We start from the raw sequence: 15,876 nt of genomic DNA on the forward strand, positions 1-15,876 counted from the left end.
GGAGATCTGAGGTTGGCTGGTAGGGTGGACCTCTGCGCATAATCACATGTGTGTGCAAACATTTCCATGTTTGGATATCTTGGAATTTGGTGTTCTTTAGGGGAGTTTATCTCTGGATGTGTGCAAATGTATGTGCATTCATGTGTGCCTGCATGGAGATCTGAGGTTGGCTGGTAGGGTGGACCTCTGCGCATAATCACATGTGTGTGCAAACATTTCCATGTTTGGATATCTTGGAATTTGGTTGATTTGTAGGGAGTTTATCTGTGGATGTGTGCAAATGTATGTGCATTCGTGTGTCCTTCAGTGGAGATCTGAGGTTGGCTGGTAGGGTGGACCTCTGCGCATAATCACATGTGTGTGCAAACATTTCCATGTCTTGATATTCTTGGAATTTGGTGTTCTTTAGGGAGTTTATCTGTGGATGTGTGCAAATGTATGTGCATTCATGTGTGCCTGCGATGAGATCTGAGGTTGGCTGGTAGGGTGGACCTCTGCGCATAATCACATGTGTGTGCAAACATTTCCATGTTTGGATTTCTTGGAATCTGGATTCTTTTCGGTGAGTTTATCTGTGGATGTGTCCAAATGTATGTGCATTCATGTGTGCCTGCATGGAGATCTGAGGTTGGCTGGTAGGGTGGACCTCTGCGCATAATCACATGTGTGTGCAAACATTTCAATGTTTAGATTTCTTGGAATTTGGTGTTCTTTAGGGGAGTTTATCTCTGGATGTGTGCAAATGTATGTGCATTCATGTGTGCCTGCATGGAGATCTGAGGTTGGCTGGTAGGGTGGACCTCTACGCATAATCACATGTGTGTGCAAACATTTCCATGTCTGGATATCTTGGAATTTGGTTGGTTTGTAGGAGTTTATCTGTGGATGTGTGCAAATGTATGTGCATTCATGTGTGCTTCCGTGGAGATCTGAGGTTGGCTGGTAGGGTGGACCTCTGCGCATAATCACATGTGTGTGCAAACATTTCCATGTTTGGATATCTTGGAATTTGGTGTTCTTTAGGGGAGTTTATCTGTGGATGTGTGCAAATGTATGTGCATTCATGTGTGCCTGCATGGAGATCTGAGGTTGGCTGGTAGGGTGGACCTCTGCGCATAATCACATGTGTGTGCAAACATTTCCATGTTTAGATTTCTTGGAATTTGGTTTTCTTTAGGGAGTTTATCTGTGGATGTGTGCAAATGTATGTGCATTCATGTGTGCCTGCGTGGAGATCTGAGGTTGGCTGGTAGGGTGGACCTCTGCGCATAATCACATGTGTGTGCAAACATTTCCATGTTGAGATTTCTTGGAATTTGGTGTTCTTTAGGGGAGTTTATCTGTGGATGTGTGCAAATGTATGTGCATTCATGTGTGCCTGCATGGAGATCTGAGGTTGGCTGGTAGGGTGGACCTCTGCGCATAATCACATGTGTGTGCAAACATTTCCATGTCTGGATATCTTGGAATTTGGTTGATTTGTAGGAGTTTATCTCTGGATGTTTGCAAATGTATGTGCATTCATGTGTGCTTGCGTGGAGATCTGAGGTTGGCTGGTAGGGTGGATTTCTTGGAATTTGGTTTTCTTTAGGGGAGTTTATCTGTGGATGTGTGCAAATGTATGTGCATTCATTTGTCCCTGCGTCGAGATCTGAGGTTGGCTGGTAGGGTGGACCTCTGCGCATAATCACATGTGTGTGCAAACATTTCCATGTTTGGATATCTTGGAATTTGGTGTTCTTTAGGGGAGTTTATCCATGTATGTGTGCAAATGTATGTGCATTCATGTGTGCCTGCATGGAGATTTGAGGTTGGCTGGTAGGGTGGACCTCTGCGCATAATCACATGTGTGTGCAAACATTTCCATGTCTGGATATCTTGGAATTTGGTTGATTTGTAGGAGTTTATCTGTGGATGTGTGCAAATGTATGTGCATTCATGTGTCCTTGCGTGGAGATCTGAGGTTGGCTGGTAGGGTGGACCTCTGCGCATAATCACATATGTGTGCAAACATTTCCATGTTTGGATATCTTGGAATTTGTTGTTCTTTAGGGGAGTTTATCTGTGGATGTGTGCAAATGTATGTGCATTCATGTGTGCTTGCGTGGAGATCTGAGGTTGGCTGGTAGGGTGGACCTCTGCGCATAATCACATGTGTGTGCAAACATTTCCATGTTTGGATTTCTTGGAATTTGGTTGATTTGTAGGAGTTTATCTGTGGATGTGTGCAAATGTATGTGCATTCATGTGTCCTTGCGTGGAGATCTGAGGTTGGCTGGTAGGGTGTACCTCTGCGCATAATCACATGTGTGTCACTTGGACTAGGTCACTTGGTGTTCGCTCGCTCGCTCTGTGGTATAGTATCGCTTCCTGTTCCTGCTCAAACACAGTGGTGTTTCTGAGTAGCTTATTTGCTTAGCAGTTTAATTAACAACTTTTAAATACATTCTTTTTTCACAGTATAATCTTCACGTGCTTCATCCGAAGCACACTTTCTGTGTACTCACTACCTAATTTATAGTATTCACTCACTGTCTCTGTACTGTTTCGCTAGCTTAGCTCGTAGCCGACCCGTTAGCACCATGGCTACTTCACCTGTCCCTCCTGCACTTTCTTGCTCATTGTGTCAGATGTTTAGTTACTCCTCGGCCTCCTTTAGCAGTAATGATATCTGTAACAAATGTAGCATATTTGCAGCTCTGGAGGCCAGGATTACTGAATTGGAGACTCGGCTTTGCACCCTGCTCTCACCCTTAGCTAGCCAGGCCCCTGTAGCTGGTGCAGCCGAAGATAGCGTAGGTCCCGCTAGCTGTTCCCCGGCAGACCCCAAGCAGCTGGGGAAAGGCTGGGTAACGGTGAGGAGGAAGCGTAGTCCTAAACAGAAGCCCCAGGTACACCACCAACCTGTTCATGTGTCTAACCGTTTTTCCCCACTCGGCGACACACCCGCCGGGGGTCAAACTCTGGTAATTGGTGATTCTGTTCTCAGACATGTGAAGCTAGAGACACCGGCAACCATAGTCAATTGTCTTCCAGGGGCCAGAGCAGGCGACATTGAAGGAAATTTAAAACTGCTGGCTAAGGGTAAATGTAAATTCAATAAAATCATAATTCACGTCGGCAGTAATGACACCTGGTTACGCCAATCGGAGGTCACTAAAATCAATATTGAATCGGTGTGCAACTTTGCCAAAACAATGTCGGACTCTGTAGTTTTCTCTGGTCCCCTCCCCAATCAGACCAGGAGTGACATGTTTGGCCGCATGTTCTCCTTAAATTGCTGGCTGTCTGAGTGGTGTCCCAGAAATGATGTGGGCTTCATAGATAATTGGCAAACCTTCTGGAGGAAACCTGGTCTTGTTAGGAGAGATGGCATCCATTCCACTTTGGATGGAGCAGCTCTCATTTCTAGAAATATCGACAAATTTATTAAACCCCTCAAAACATGACTATCCAGAGTTGGGACCAGGAAGCAGAGTTGCAGTCTTACACGCCTCTCTGCAGCTTCTCTCCTCCTGCTACCCCCCCAAAAACCCATCTCCATAGAGACTGTGTCTGCTTCCAAAAACACAAAAAACAAACTAAAAACCAGCAACAAACAACTTAAACAATCACAAAGAAAGAACAATACAGTATCCACATCTGAACCAAAGAGTAAAACAGTGAAATGTGGATTATTAAATATTAGGTCTCTCTCCTCCAAGTCTCTGTTAGTACATGACTTAATAATTGATCAACAAATTGATTTACTCTGCCTTACAGAAACCTGGTTGCAGCAGGATGATTATGTTAGTTTAAATGAATCAACACCCCCGAGTCATTCTAACTACCAGAAATCTCGAAGCACAGGTCGAGGGGGCGGTGTGGCAGCAATTTTTCACACCAGTCTATTAATTAATGAAAGACCAAGACAGACTTTTAATTCATTTGAAAGCCTGATGCTTAACATTGTCCACCCCAGCTGTGAAACTCAGAAACCAGTCTTACTTGTTATCATCTATCGTCCACCTGGGCCTTACACAGAGTTTCTGTCTGATTTCTCAGACTTTATATCTAATTTAGTTCTGAGCTCAGATAAAATAATTATTGTGGGTGATTTTAACATCCATGTAGATGCTAAAAATGACAGCCTCAACATGGCATTTAATCTGTTGTTAGACTCAATTGGTTTCTCTCAAAATGTAAAAGAACCCACCCACCACTTTAATCACACTCTAGATCTTGTTTTAACATATGGCATAGAAACTGAACATTTAACAGTGTTTCCTGAAAACCCTCTCCTGTCTGATCATTTCTTGATAACATTTACATTTACAATAATTGATTACGCAGCAGTGGAGAGTGGACTTTATCAAAGTAGATGTCTTTCTGAAAGCGCTGTAACTAAGTTTAAGAATATAATCCAGCCACTGTTATCATCGTCAATGCCCTGTACCAACACAGAGCAGAGCAGCTATCTGAACGCTACCCCAACAGAGGTCGATTATCTTGTTAATAATTTCACCTCCTCACTACGTACGACTCTGGATACTGTAGCTCCAGTGAAAACTAAGGTCTCTAATCAGAAGTACCTGACCCCGTGGTATAATTCTCAAACACGTACCCTAAAGCAGATGACTCGTAATCTGGAGAGGAAATGGCGTGTCACAAATTTAGAGGATCATCATTTAGCCTGGAGAAATAGTTTGTTGCTTTATAAGAAAGCCCTCCACAAAGCCAGAACAGCTTACTACTCATCACTGATTGAAGAAAATAAGAACAACCCCAGGTTTCTCTTCAGCACTGTAGCCAGGCTGACAAAAAGTCAGAGCTCTGTTGAGCCAACCATCCCTTTAACATTAACTAGTGATGACTTCATGAACTTCTTCACAAATAAAATTTTTATCATTAGAGAAAAAATTACCAATAATCATCCCACAGATCTAATATTATCTACAGCTACTCTTAGTTCCATTGATGTTAAGTTAGACTCTTTTTTTTCCAATCGATCTTTCTGAGTTAACTTCAATAATTACTTCCTCCAAACCATCAACGTGTCTTTTAGACCCCATTCCTACAAAACTGCTCAAAGAAGTCCTGCCATTGATTAATTCTTCGATCTTATATATGATCAACCTATCTCTAATAATCGGCTATGTACCACAGGCCTTCAAGGTGGCTGCAGTTAAACCTTTACTCAAAAAGCCATCTTTAGACCCAGCAGTCTTAGCTAATTATAGGCCAATCTCCAACCTTCCTTTCATATCAAAAATCCTTGAAAGAGTAGTTGTCAAACAGCTAACAGATCATCTGCAGAGGAATGGTTTATTTGAAGAGTTTCAGTCAGGTTTCAGAGTTCATCACAGCACAGAAACAGCTTTATTGAAGGTTACAAATGATCTTCTTATGACCTCTGACAGTGGACTCATCTCTGTGCTTGTCCTTCTTGACCTTAGTGCAGCATTCGATACTGTTGACCATAATATTCTATTAGAGCGATTAGAACATGCTGTAGGTATTACAGGTATTGCACTGCAGTGGTTTGTATCATATCTATCTAATAGACTCCAATTTGTGCATGTAAATGGAGAGTCCTCTTCACACACTGAGGTTAATTATGGAGTTCCACAGGGTTCGGTGCTAGGACCAATTCTGTTTACATTATACATGCTTCCCCTAGGCAGCATCATTAGAAGACATAGCATACATTTTCACTGCTATGCAGATGACACCCAGCTCTATCTGTCCATGAAGCCAGATAACACACACCAATTAGTTAAACTGCAGGAATGTCTTAAAGACATAAAGACTTGGATGGCCACTAACTTTCTGCTTCTTAACTCAGATAAAACTGAGGTCATTGTACTCGGCGCTGAAAAGCTTAGAAATATGGTATCTAACCAGATTCTTACTCTGGATGGCATTACCTTGGCCTCCAGTAACACTGTGAGGAACCTTGGAGTCATTTTTGACCAGGATATGTCCTTCAACGCACATATTAAACAAATATGTAAGACTGCGTTCTTCCATTTGCGCAACATCTCTAAAATTAGAAATATCCTGTCTCAGAGTGACGCTGAAAAACTAGTTCATGCATTTATTACTTCCAGGCTAGACTACTGCAATTCATTATTATCAGGATGTCCAAAAAACTCCCTGAAAAGCCTTCAGCTAATCCAAAATGCTGCAGCAAGAGTCCTGACAGGGACTAGAAAGAGAGAGCATATTTCTCCTGTTTTGGCTTCCCTTCATTGGCTTCCTGTTAAATCCAGAATTGAATTCAAAATCCTGCTCCTCACATACAAGGTCTTAAATAATCAGGCCCCATCTTATCTTAATGACCTTGTAGTACCATATCACCCTATTAGAGCACTTCGCTCTCGCTCTGCAGGCCTACTTGTTGTTCCTAGAGTATTTAAAAGTAGAATGGGAGGGAGAGCCTTCAGTTTTCAGGCCCCTCTTCTGTGGAACCAGCTTCCAGTTTGGATTCAGGAGACAGACACTATCTCTACTTTTAAGATTAGGCTTAAAACCTTCCTTTTTGCTAAAGCATATAGTTAGGGCTGGACCAGATGACCCTGAATCCTCCCTTAGTTATGCTGCAATAGATGTAGGCTGCCGGGGGATTCCCATGATGCATTGAGTTTTTCCTTTCCAGTCACCTTTCTCACTCACTATGTATTAACAGACCTCTCTGTATTGAATCGTATCTGTTATTAATCTCTGTCTCTCTTCCACAGCATGTCTTTATCCTGTCTTCCTTCTCTCACCCCAACCGGTCGCAGCAGATGGCCGCCCCTCCCTGAGCCTGGTTCTGCCGGAGGTTTCTTCCTGTTAAAAGGGAGTTTTTCCTTCCCACTGTCGCCAAAGTGCTTGCTCATAGGGGGTCATATGATTGTTGGGCTTTTCTCTGTATCTATGAAGCGCCTTGAGGCGACATTTGTTGTGATTTGGCGCTATATAAATAAAATTGAATTGAATTGAATTGAATTGTGTGCAAACATTTCCATGTCCGGATATCTTGGAATTCTGTTGATTTGTAGGAGTTTATCTGTGGATGTGTGCAAATGTATGTGCATTCATGTGTCCTTGCGTGGAGATCTGAGGTTGGCTGGTAGTGTGGACCTCTGCGCATAATCACATGTGTGTGCAAACATTTCCATGTTTGGATTTCTTGGAATTTGTTGTTCTTTAGAGGAGTTTATCTCTGGATGTGTGCAAATGTATGTGCATTCATGTGTGCCTGCATAGAGATCTGAGTTTCGCTGGTAGGGTGGACCTCTGCGCATAATCACATGTGTGTGCAAACATTTCCATGTTTGGATTTCTTGGAATTTGGTTGATTTGTAGGAGTTTATCTGTGGATGTGTGCAAATGTATGTGCATTCATGTGTGCCTGCGTGGAGATCTGAGGTTGGCTGGTAGGGTGGACCTCTGCGCATAATCACACGTGTGTGCAAACATTTCCATGTTTAGATTTCTAGGAATTTGGTGTTCATTAGGGGAGTTTATCTGTGGATGTGTGCAAATGTATGTGCATTCATGTGTGCCTGCGTGGAGATATGATGTTGGCTGGTAGGGTGGACCTCTGCGCATAATCACATGTGTGTGCAAACATTTTCATGTTTGGATTTCTTGGAATGTGGATTCTTTTGGGTGAGTTTATCTGTGGATGTGTCCAAATGTATGTGCATTTATGTGTGCCTGCATGGAGATCTGAGGTTGGCTGGTAGGGTGGATCTCTGCGCATAATCACATGTGTGCGCAAACATTTCCATGTTTAGATTTCTTGGAAATTGGTGTTCTTTAGGGGAGTTTATCTCTGGATGTGTGCAAATGTATGTGCATTCATGTGTGCCTATATGGAGATCTGAGGTTGGCTGGTAGGGTGGACCTCTGCACATAATCACATGTGTGTGCAAACATTTCCATGTCTGGATATCTTGGAATTTGGTTGGTTTGTAGGAGTTTATCTGTGGATGTGTGCACATGTATGTGCATTCATGTGTGCTTGCGTGGAGATCTGAGGTTGGCTGGTAGGTTGGACCTCTGCGCATAATCACATGTGCGTGTAAATATTTACACGTTTGGATTTCTTGGAATTTGGTGTTCTTTAGGGGAGTTGATCTCTGGATGTGTCCAAATATATGTGCATGCATGTGTGCCTGCATGGAGACCTGAGGTTGGCTCGTAGGGTGGACCTTTGCGCATAATCACATGTGTGTGCAAACATTTCCATGTTTGGATATCTTGGAATTTGGTGTTCTTTAGGGCAGTTTATCTCTGGATGTGTCCAAATATATGTGCATTCATGTGTGTCTAAATGGAGATCTGAGGTTGGCTGGTAGGGTGGACCTCTGTGCATAATCGCATGTGCGTGCAAACATTTCCATGTTTGGATTTGGTGGATTTTTGTTTCTGTGGGGGAGTCTATCTCTGGAAGTGTACAAATGTATGTTCATTCATGTGTGCCTGCGTGGAGATCTGAGGTTGGCTGGTAGGGTGGATCTCTGCGCATAATCACATGTGTGTGCAAATATTTTCATGTTTGGATATCTTGGAATTTGGTGTTCCTCTTTAGGGGAGATTATCTCTGGATTTTTTCAAATGTATGTGTATTCATGTGTGCCTGCGTGGAGATCTGAGGTTGGCTGGTAGGGTGGACCTCTGCACATAATCACATGTGTGTGCAAACATTTCCATGTTTGGATATCTTGGAATTTGGTTGATTTGTAGGAGTTTATCTGTGGATGTTTGCAAATGCATGTGCATTCATTTGTGCCTGCCTGGAGATCTGAGGTTGGCTGGTATGGTGGACCTCTGCGCATAATCACATCTGTGTGCAAACATTTCCATGTTTAGATTCCTTGGAATTTGGTGTTCTTTAGGGGAGTTTATCTCTGAATGTGTGCAAATGTACGTGCATTCATGTGTGCCTGCGTGGAGATCTGAGGTTGACTGGTAGGGTGGACCTCTGCGCATAATCACATGTGCGTGTAAATATTTCCATGTTTGGATTTCTTGGAATTTGGTGTTCTTTAGGGGAGTTTATCTGTGGATGTGTGCAAATGTATGTGCATTCATGTGTGCCTGCATGGAGATCTGAGGTTGGCTGGTAGGGTGGACCTCTGTGCATAATCACATGTGTGTGCAAACATTTCCATGTTTGGATATCTTGGAATTTGGCTGATTTGTAGGAGTTTTTCTGTGGATGTGTGCAAATGTATGTGCATTCATGTGTGCCTGCATGGAGATCTGAGGTTGGCTGGTAGGGTGGACCTCTGTGCATAATCACATGTGTGTGCAAACATTTCCATGTTTGGATTTCTTGGAATTTGGTTTCTGAGAGGAAGTTTATCTCTGGATTTGTGCAAATGTATGTGCATTCATGTGTTCTTGCGTGGAGATCTGAGGTTAACTGTTAGGGTGGACCTCTGCGCATAATCACATGTGTGTGCAAACATTTCCATTTTTGGTGTCTTGGAATTTTGTGTTCTTTAGGCGAGTTTATCTCTCGGTGTCATCTGCATAGCAGTGAAAATTTATTATATGTCTTCTAATGATGCTGCCTAAGGGAAGCATGTATAATGTAAACAGAATTGGTCCTAGCACTGAACCCTGTGAAGCTCCATAATTAACCTCTGTGTGTGAAGAGGACTCTCCATTAACATGTACAAATTTGAGTCTATTAGATAGATATGATACAAACCACTGCAGCACAGTACCTGTAATACCTACAGCATGTTCTAATCGCTCTAATAGGATATTATGGTCGACAGTATCGAATGCTGCACTGAGGTCTAGCAGGACAATCACAGAAATGAGTCCACTGTCAGAGGCCATAAGAAGATCATTTGTAACCTTCACTAAAGCTGTTTCTGTGCTGTGATGAGCTCTGAAACCTGACTGAAACTCTTCAAATAAGCCATTCCTCTGCAGATGATCATTTAGCTCTTTGACAACTACTCTTTCAAAGATGTTTGATATAAAGGAAGGTTGGAGATTGGCTTATAATTAGCTAAGACTGCTGGGTCTAGAGATGCTTTTTGAGTAAAGGTTTAATTACAGCCAGCTTGAAGGCCTGTGGTACATAGCCGATTATTAGAGATAGGTTGATCATATTTAAGATTGAAGAATTAATTAATGGCAGGACTTCTTTGAGCAGTTTTGTAGGAATGGGGTCTAAAAGACACGTTGATGGTTTGGAGGAAGTAATTATTGAAGTTAACTCAGAAAGATCAATTGGAGAAAAAGAGTCTAACTTAACATCATTGGTACTAAGAGTAGCTGTAGATAATATTACATCTGTGGGATGATTATTGGTAATTTTTCTCTAATGATAAAAATTTTATTTGTGAAGAAGTTCATGAAGTCATTACTAGTTACGTTAAAGGGATGGTTGGCTCAACGGAGCTCTGACTTTTTTTTCAGCCTGGCTACAGTGCTGAAGAGAAACCTGGGGTTGTTCTTATTTTCTTCAATCAGTGACGAGTAGTAAGCTGTTCTGGCTTTGCGGAGGGCTTTCTTATAAAGCAACAAACTATTTCTCCAGGCTAAACAATGATCTTCTAAATGTCACAGAAGATCTTCTAGATCTTCTGTGACACTAGATCTTGCGTGTCACAGAAGATCTTCTAGATCTTCTGTGACACGCCATTTCCTCTCCAGCTTACGAGTCATCTTCTTTAGGCTGTGTGTTTGAGAATCATACCACGGAGTCAGGTATTTCTGATTAGAGACCTTAGCTTTCACAGGAGCTACAGTATCCAGAGTCGTACGTAGTGAGGAGGTAAAATTATTAACAAGATGATCAACCTCTGTTGGGGTAGTGTTTAGATAGCTGCTCTGCTCTATGTTGGTACAGGTCATTGAAGATGATAACAGTGGGTGGATTATATTCTTAAACTTAGTTACAGTGCTTTCAGAAAGACATCTACTGTGATGAAGTCTACTCTTCACTGCTGTGTAATCAATTATTGTAAATGTAAATGTTATCAGGAAATGATCAGACAGGAGAGGGTTTTCAGGAAACACTGTTAAATGTTCAGTTTCTATGCCATATGTTAAAACAAGATCTAGAGTGTGATTAAAGTGGTGGGTGGGTTCTTTTACATTTTGACAGAAGCCAGTTGAGTCTAGTAACAGATTAAATGCCATGTTGAGGCTGTCATTTTTAGCATCTACATGGATGTTAAAATCACCCACAATAATTATTTCATCTATAAAAAATAAGGCCAGTGTCCTTAGTCTGGTCCACGGCGGTGGGATTCAGTCTGGCGATGCGAACCACCAGTGAGACGTCTGAGGGTGAGAAACACTATTTTGTTTAAAGAAACGTAAAATATGTTTAGACCGGTTTTAGAAGTAGCCAAAATTACTTTGTGACAAATTAAAATACGTTTCAACAAATTAAAATATTTTGACAAAGTAAAATAGGTTTAAGTTCGCCAAAAGGAACTGAGATAAAATTGTTTTAAGTTTGCCAAAAGGAACTGTGTTTAGACTGGTTTTAGAGGTAGCCGTAAAATACTTTGTGACAAATTAGCACGCAAATGTCTATGTGTGTATGTGTCTGGAAATAAGTTGATTTTACAGCGCAATACGCTGCTGAACTACTTCCATTTTATGTTTTCTATTTTTTTCTTTGCTGAGGCTCACGTACTGGTGACCAGTGTTGGTCAAGTTACTTGAAAAAAGTAATCAGTAACTAATTACCGATTACTTCCCCCAAAAAGTAATCCCGTTACTTTACTGATTACTCATTTTCAAAAGTAATTAATTACTTAGTTACTTTTAAAAACACGATTCACAACCTGAATAGGTGATAAAGCGATATATCTTTCAGCCCAATTCTACTTTTTCTGCATAATCATCATACAAAATGTAATCAAATGGAAAAGTCTCTTTTTAAAACTTGTTTTATTAGTTTTAATCTTTTAACTTTATGCATCAAGCAAAAATGTAATTATATGCAACATTCTCTGACTGAAAGAAATTTGTTTAACATTTAAACCTATTTTCTGCACATTCCAGAACATAATTTTTTTTTTTTGGTGTTTACACTCACTCTTTCAAATAGATGCAAGTAAAATGCAAAATTAACACCTGATGAGGAATGGTTAGAAAAACAACAAACCGGAGCAGGTAGAATAAGTGCAAATAGGTGGAAAAATCCACGAAAAAGCTAAAAACCGCAGCTGGGAAGAGAAATGCAATCCCTCAGCTGTTACCCAGCTGAGAGCTGCCCTGAAACAAGAAATTACATTAACAAAAGACCCAATGAAAAAATTAAAATGTGAAGAAGAATATAAACTTTTCCAAGCATGGGAAACCGAGGCTGAAAGGAGAACTGAAAATAAGAAAAAGGAAAATAAAAACCAATTTAAACGCGCTTTCATTAAATGATTACTACCACCCATTAGGTCTCATGTAGAAAAGCATCGGGTAACGCAAGATACGGGCACAGCAGATGAGGCGTTTCAATATGCTAACTCATGCACAGACAGTGGTGACAAAAAAAGAGAATGTCTCAGTTTTTGCCCTCGATGCTGACACTGTTCTCACAGCTTTCAGTGGAGGCTACAGGGGAGGTTTGAGAGGCCAAAAGAGAGGGAGAGGAATGCGTAGGGGAGGAGCAAGAGGTAGAGACAGACCTAGATACACAACAAACAGTAATTATAGCACTGCATGCTGGGAGTGTGGACGAGAGGGACACTTTGTACGTGACTGTAAGACACAGAGACACACACCAAACAGTGACTTTAGCACTACATGCTGGAAGTGTGGAAAAGAGGGACATTTTGTATGTGACTGTAAGAAACAAAGAAGACAGTAACTCAGAATAGGATAGCAGCTCAGGTGAAGAGAGCAGTTCAGACTAGGAAGAACATAATAATCCCTCACCAAGTGAAAATTAGAGATCAAAGTAGTTTAAAGGAGTTTAAAAAGGGTTGGAAACAGACCCGACTGAATACATATAAATACAAAAGGGAAAAAAAGGGAAAAAAAAGGCTAAATTAAATTAGAGCCTAACTGTAATGTATTCAAACTGATAATAGGAAGGATAACAACCTGTAAACTGGTATTAACAATGAAGCATGCCCAGAATGAATAGAATGAATGAAAGCAGATAATTCACACAAACACATATTAAATAAAATAGAGAGATGCGTAAGGTATATTAAGGTTGTGTCATTGTTCAGCCAAGGAAAGTGTGTGAAAAGGAAAATGTCTCCAGCTTGGGTGAAACTGCAGATCACCCGCAGCCCTTGGTGGATACAAAATAAAATATAAATAAAATATTGTAATATACTATTGCTGTTATATAAAAAGATAATAGCATTAATAATGAAATAATATTAATATGAAGAGGCACCTTAGTCAGTTATGATGTGAGGTGGATAACTGTTAAAAGCAGTCTGCATTAAGCTTAAGGTTTGCTCAAGTTCAGTACAATGACATATGAGATGAAGAAAATAAAGAAAATACATCAACTAATTAAGTGCATAGAGGCACTTGACCTGCTTGAAAACCTGTCATCCTAGATGAGACATTGCTGAGATATAGAGCAAACCTATACTAACAACTAATAAGCTACACCCTGTATACAACAGCTAAAGCTACATAATTGAGAAGCTGAATTAAATATGTGGTCACTGCTAAGCTGATGAGCAAGTAACACGTTTTTTTAGAGCAGGAGCTGCATGAGAGCTCAAACATGCAGCTGTCTGTGAGCTCAGGTTTTTCCCTCATACTTCGGATTTGGTTTTGAAAGCAGCCTTTTTTTCATCCTGACTCATGTGTGTAAAGCGTTCATGCCGTCAGCAACTTGCTTTTTGTTTGGTTTTGTTGGTTTGAAAAATAAGTAAATTTGTGATCACACTAGTGGATCACAGTGACACATAATGATTAGGCATATGATTTACTATTGCAGATGAAGTTATTCTAAAGTTCAAGGAGAGCAAAGATGAACAGCATCTTCAGTTGTGTCTTGACTGTTGTTCTCTGTGTAGTGTGCTGAGTTTTTGTTTTTTTGTTTTTTTGTTTTTTTGACGTGTTGCTTGAGTGAGGAGTACTGTGACTTCTGAAGTGGCTCTCACCATGCGACCTTGATGATGATAAGTTCAGAGCCGGCTGAGAGCTGGGTTGTCTGCTTTGCTTTAGGTGATAAATCAGAAAAGTTAAAACCTAGGTTCTTATCTTGAGGAAAAAAACAAAAAACAAAATGAGGTTTTGTGTTTCTCAGCCAAGAAGAACTACAATTTCATTTTCTGTTTTTGAGAAAGGAAAATTTAAATAATAATAATAATAAAATAAACAAAGAGTGATGTTTTGTTTAAGTAGTGAAGAAAGCTAATACTGCAAAATACCGTCTAGTGCATGATCTGCGAGCAATAAATGAAATCACTGAAATGATGCCACCAGTAGTAGCAAATCCCCACTCTATACTGAATCAAGTCACTCCAAAAGAACAATGGTTCTTAGTGATAGACTTATCAGTGCCTTTACACCCCAACTCACAACACCTGTTTGGCTTCACTTTTGAGGGACAAAGTCTTCACCTGAAGGCAGGAAGCTACTAAACAAAAGAAAAGAAGCCATACAAAATGCGCCACAGCCACAAACTAAGCATTCACATTCTTTCTAACTCTCAGTGAGCCTGAGTTATGACCTTGGCTCCCTGTTTTTCTGCATCCAACAAAAGGTGGGGGTGAAGCTCCTGTGGAATGTGCTCTGTTGTCTCTACTATCAGAAAAAAAAGGCCCTGACTCTCTGAACACAATATTCTCTTCATGACTTAGCAGTATGAAATGTCATGAAACAGTATAACTCACTCACAGTAAGTCAGCAGTATAGGATAATACAAACTTATCTAATGAATCTAATGATTTTCACATTCTTTTAACTCAGGAGTATGACGCAAACTAAAACTACATACTGATTACACAAGAAGTATGATGTGGCCTACAGCAGTATCAGTAGTCATTTTGATTACAGGTATAATGTAATATATAACAGCATAATAATCTCACAACTGCTACAAGCACATTTGCCTTTCTTAACACACGTGAAAGAAAGGCAGCTGTTAAGAAAATGCCCTTCTGGGTGAGACAGGCCTACAGGCCCTGCATGCAAGCGTACCAACACACATACATGCAATGAGGAACAGTTTACACTATAGCACACACTATACATGCGCCTATATCTCCCATTGGTGTTAAAGCAGGGAAAACTTAACAGAGTTTTGTTATCAAATGCTGAATTATTCCACTGCTGACATTTAACTCTTCAGCTTGACAATAGGTGAAACGTTTGTGAAAACAGAGAAGGATAAAATAAAGACAGAGAGAGTCTGGTATGACCAAGCAGTAATCAGACAATACATTTAGTTGGTGATACAATAAATTGTGAGATGGTTTCTGTTTGATTGATGCATCACAAGTAATTTACTGTATGAAGGAAATTCTCTTTTGTGATAATATTTTGAACGTGCATTTCTGTTGACCTGTCAACTTAGCGCATTATAAGCTGATATGCAAATTTGCTGGTTGATACTACATTTGAAAAAATGACTGGATTATAAATAAGTGAATAAGATGTAACAGAGGGATGAAATTAGTTTCTTATTTCTAGTGTGTGGAGGAAGGTTTTATCATAGCACACATCTGTTTACATGGGAGGAAACTCCTTATGTGATGCAACATTTAGCAATTTGCAAATGTCCAGCACATCAGAAGGATGACTCCGAAGTTACAAAGGGAAACAATTTTGCTGACAAAGTTGCAAAAGCAGCAGCCATAGCAACCACAATCTTATTAACAACTCATGAAAACCACACCATTCCACTATCTGTACTGCAAGATGAAAAAAAAGCAGCACCGCCAAAAGAACAAAAAC

At 40.5% G+C, this 15,876-nt stretch overlaps 1 long non-coding RNA gene across 2 annotated transcripts in view; it reads left to right on the plus strand.

Moving 5' to 3' along the window:
• Positions 1-413: 413 nt before the first annotated feature.
• LOC146500015 (uncharacterized) overlaps positions 414-15,876 on the plus strand; it is a 44,167-nt gene continuing 28,704 nt past the window's right edge. The window contains exons 1-2 of one of the 2 annotated variants that reach the window (XR_014869858.1): positions 414-1,395; positions 1,657-10,365. This is a non-coding gene — a long non-coding RNA (uncharacterized LOC146500015). The remainder of the gene's footprint in view (positions 1,396-1,656; positions 10,366-15,876) is intronic. The other variant, XR_014869859.1, reaches the window with a different exon arrangement.

The sequence above is a fragment of the Neolamprologus multifasciatus genome, chromosome 16 (assembly GCF_963576455.1).
Source record: "Neolamprologus multifasciatus chromosome 16, fNeoMul1.2, whole genome shotgun sequence".
Lineage (NCBI taxonomy): Eukaryota > Metazoa > Chordata > Actinopteri > Cichliformes > Cichlidae > Neolamprologus > Neolamprologus multifasciatus.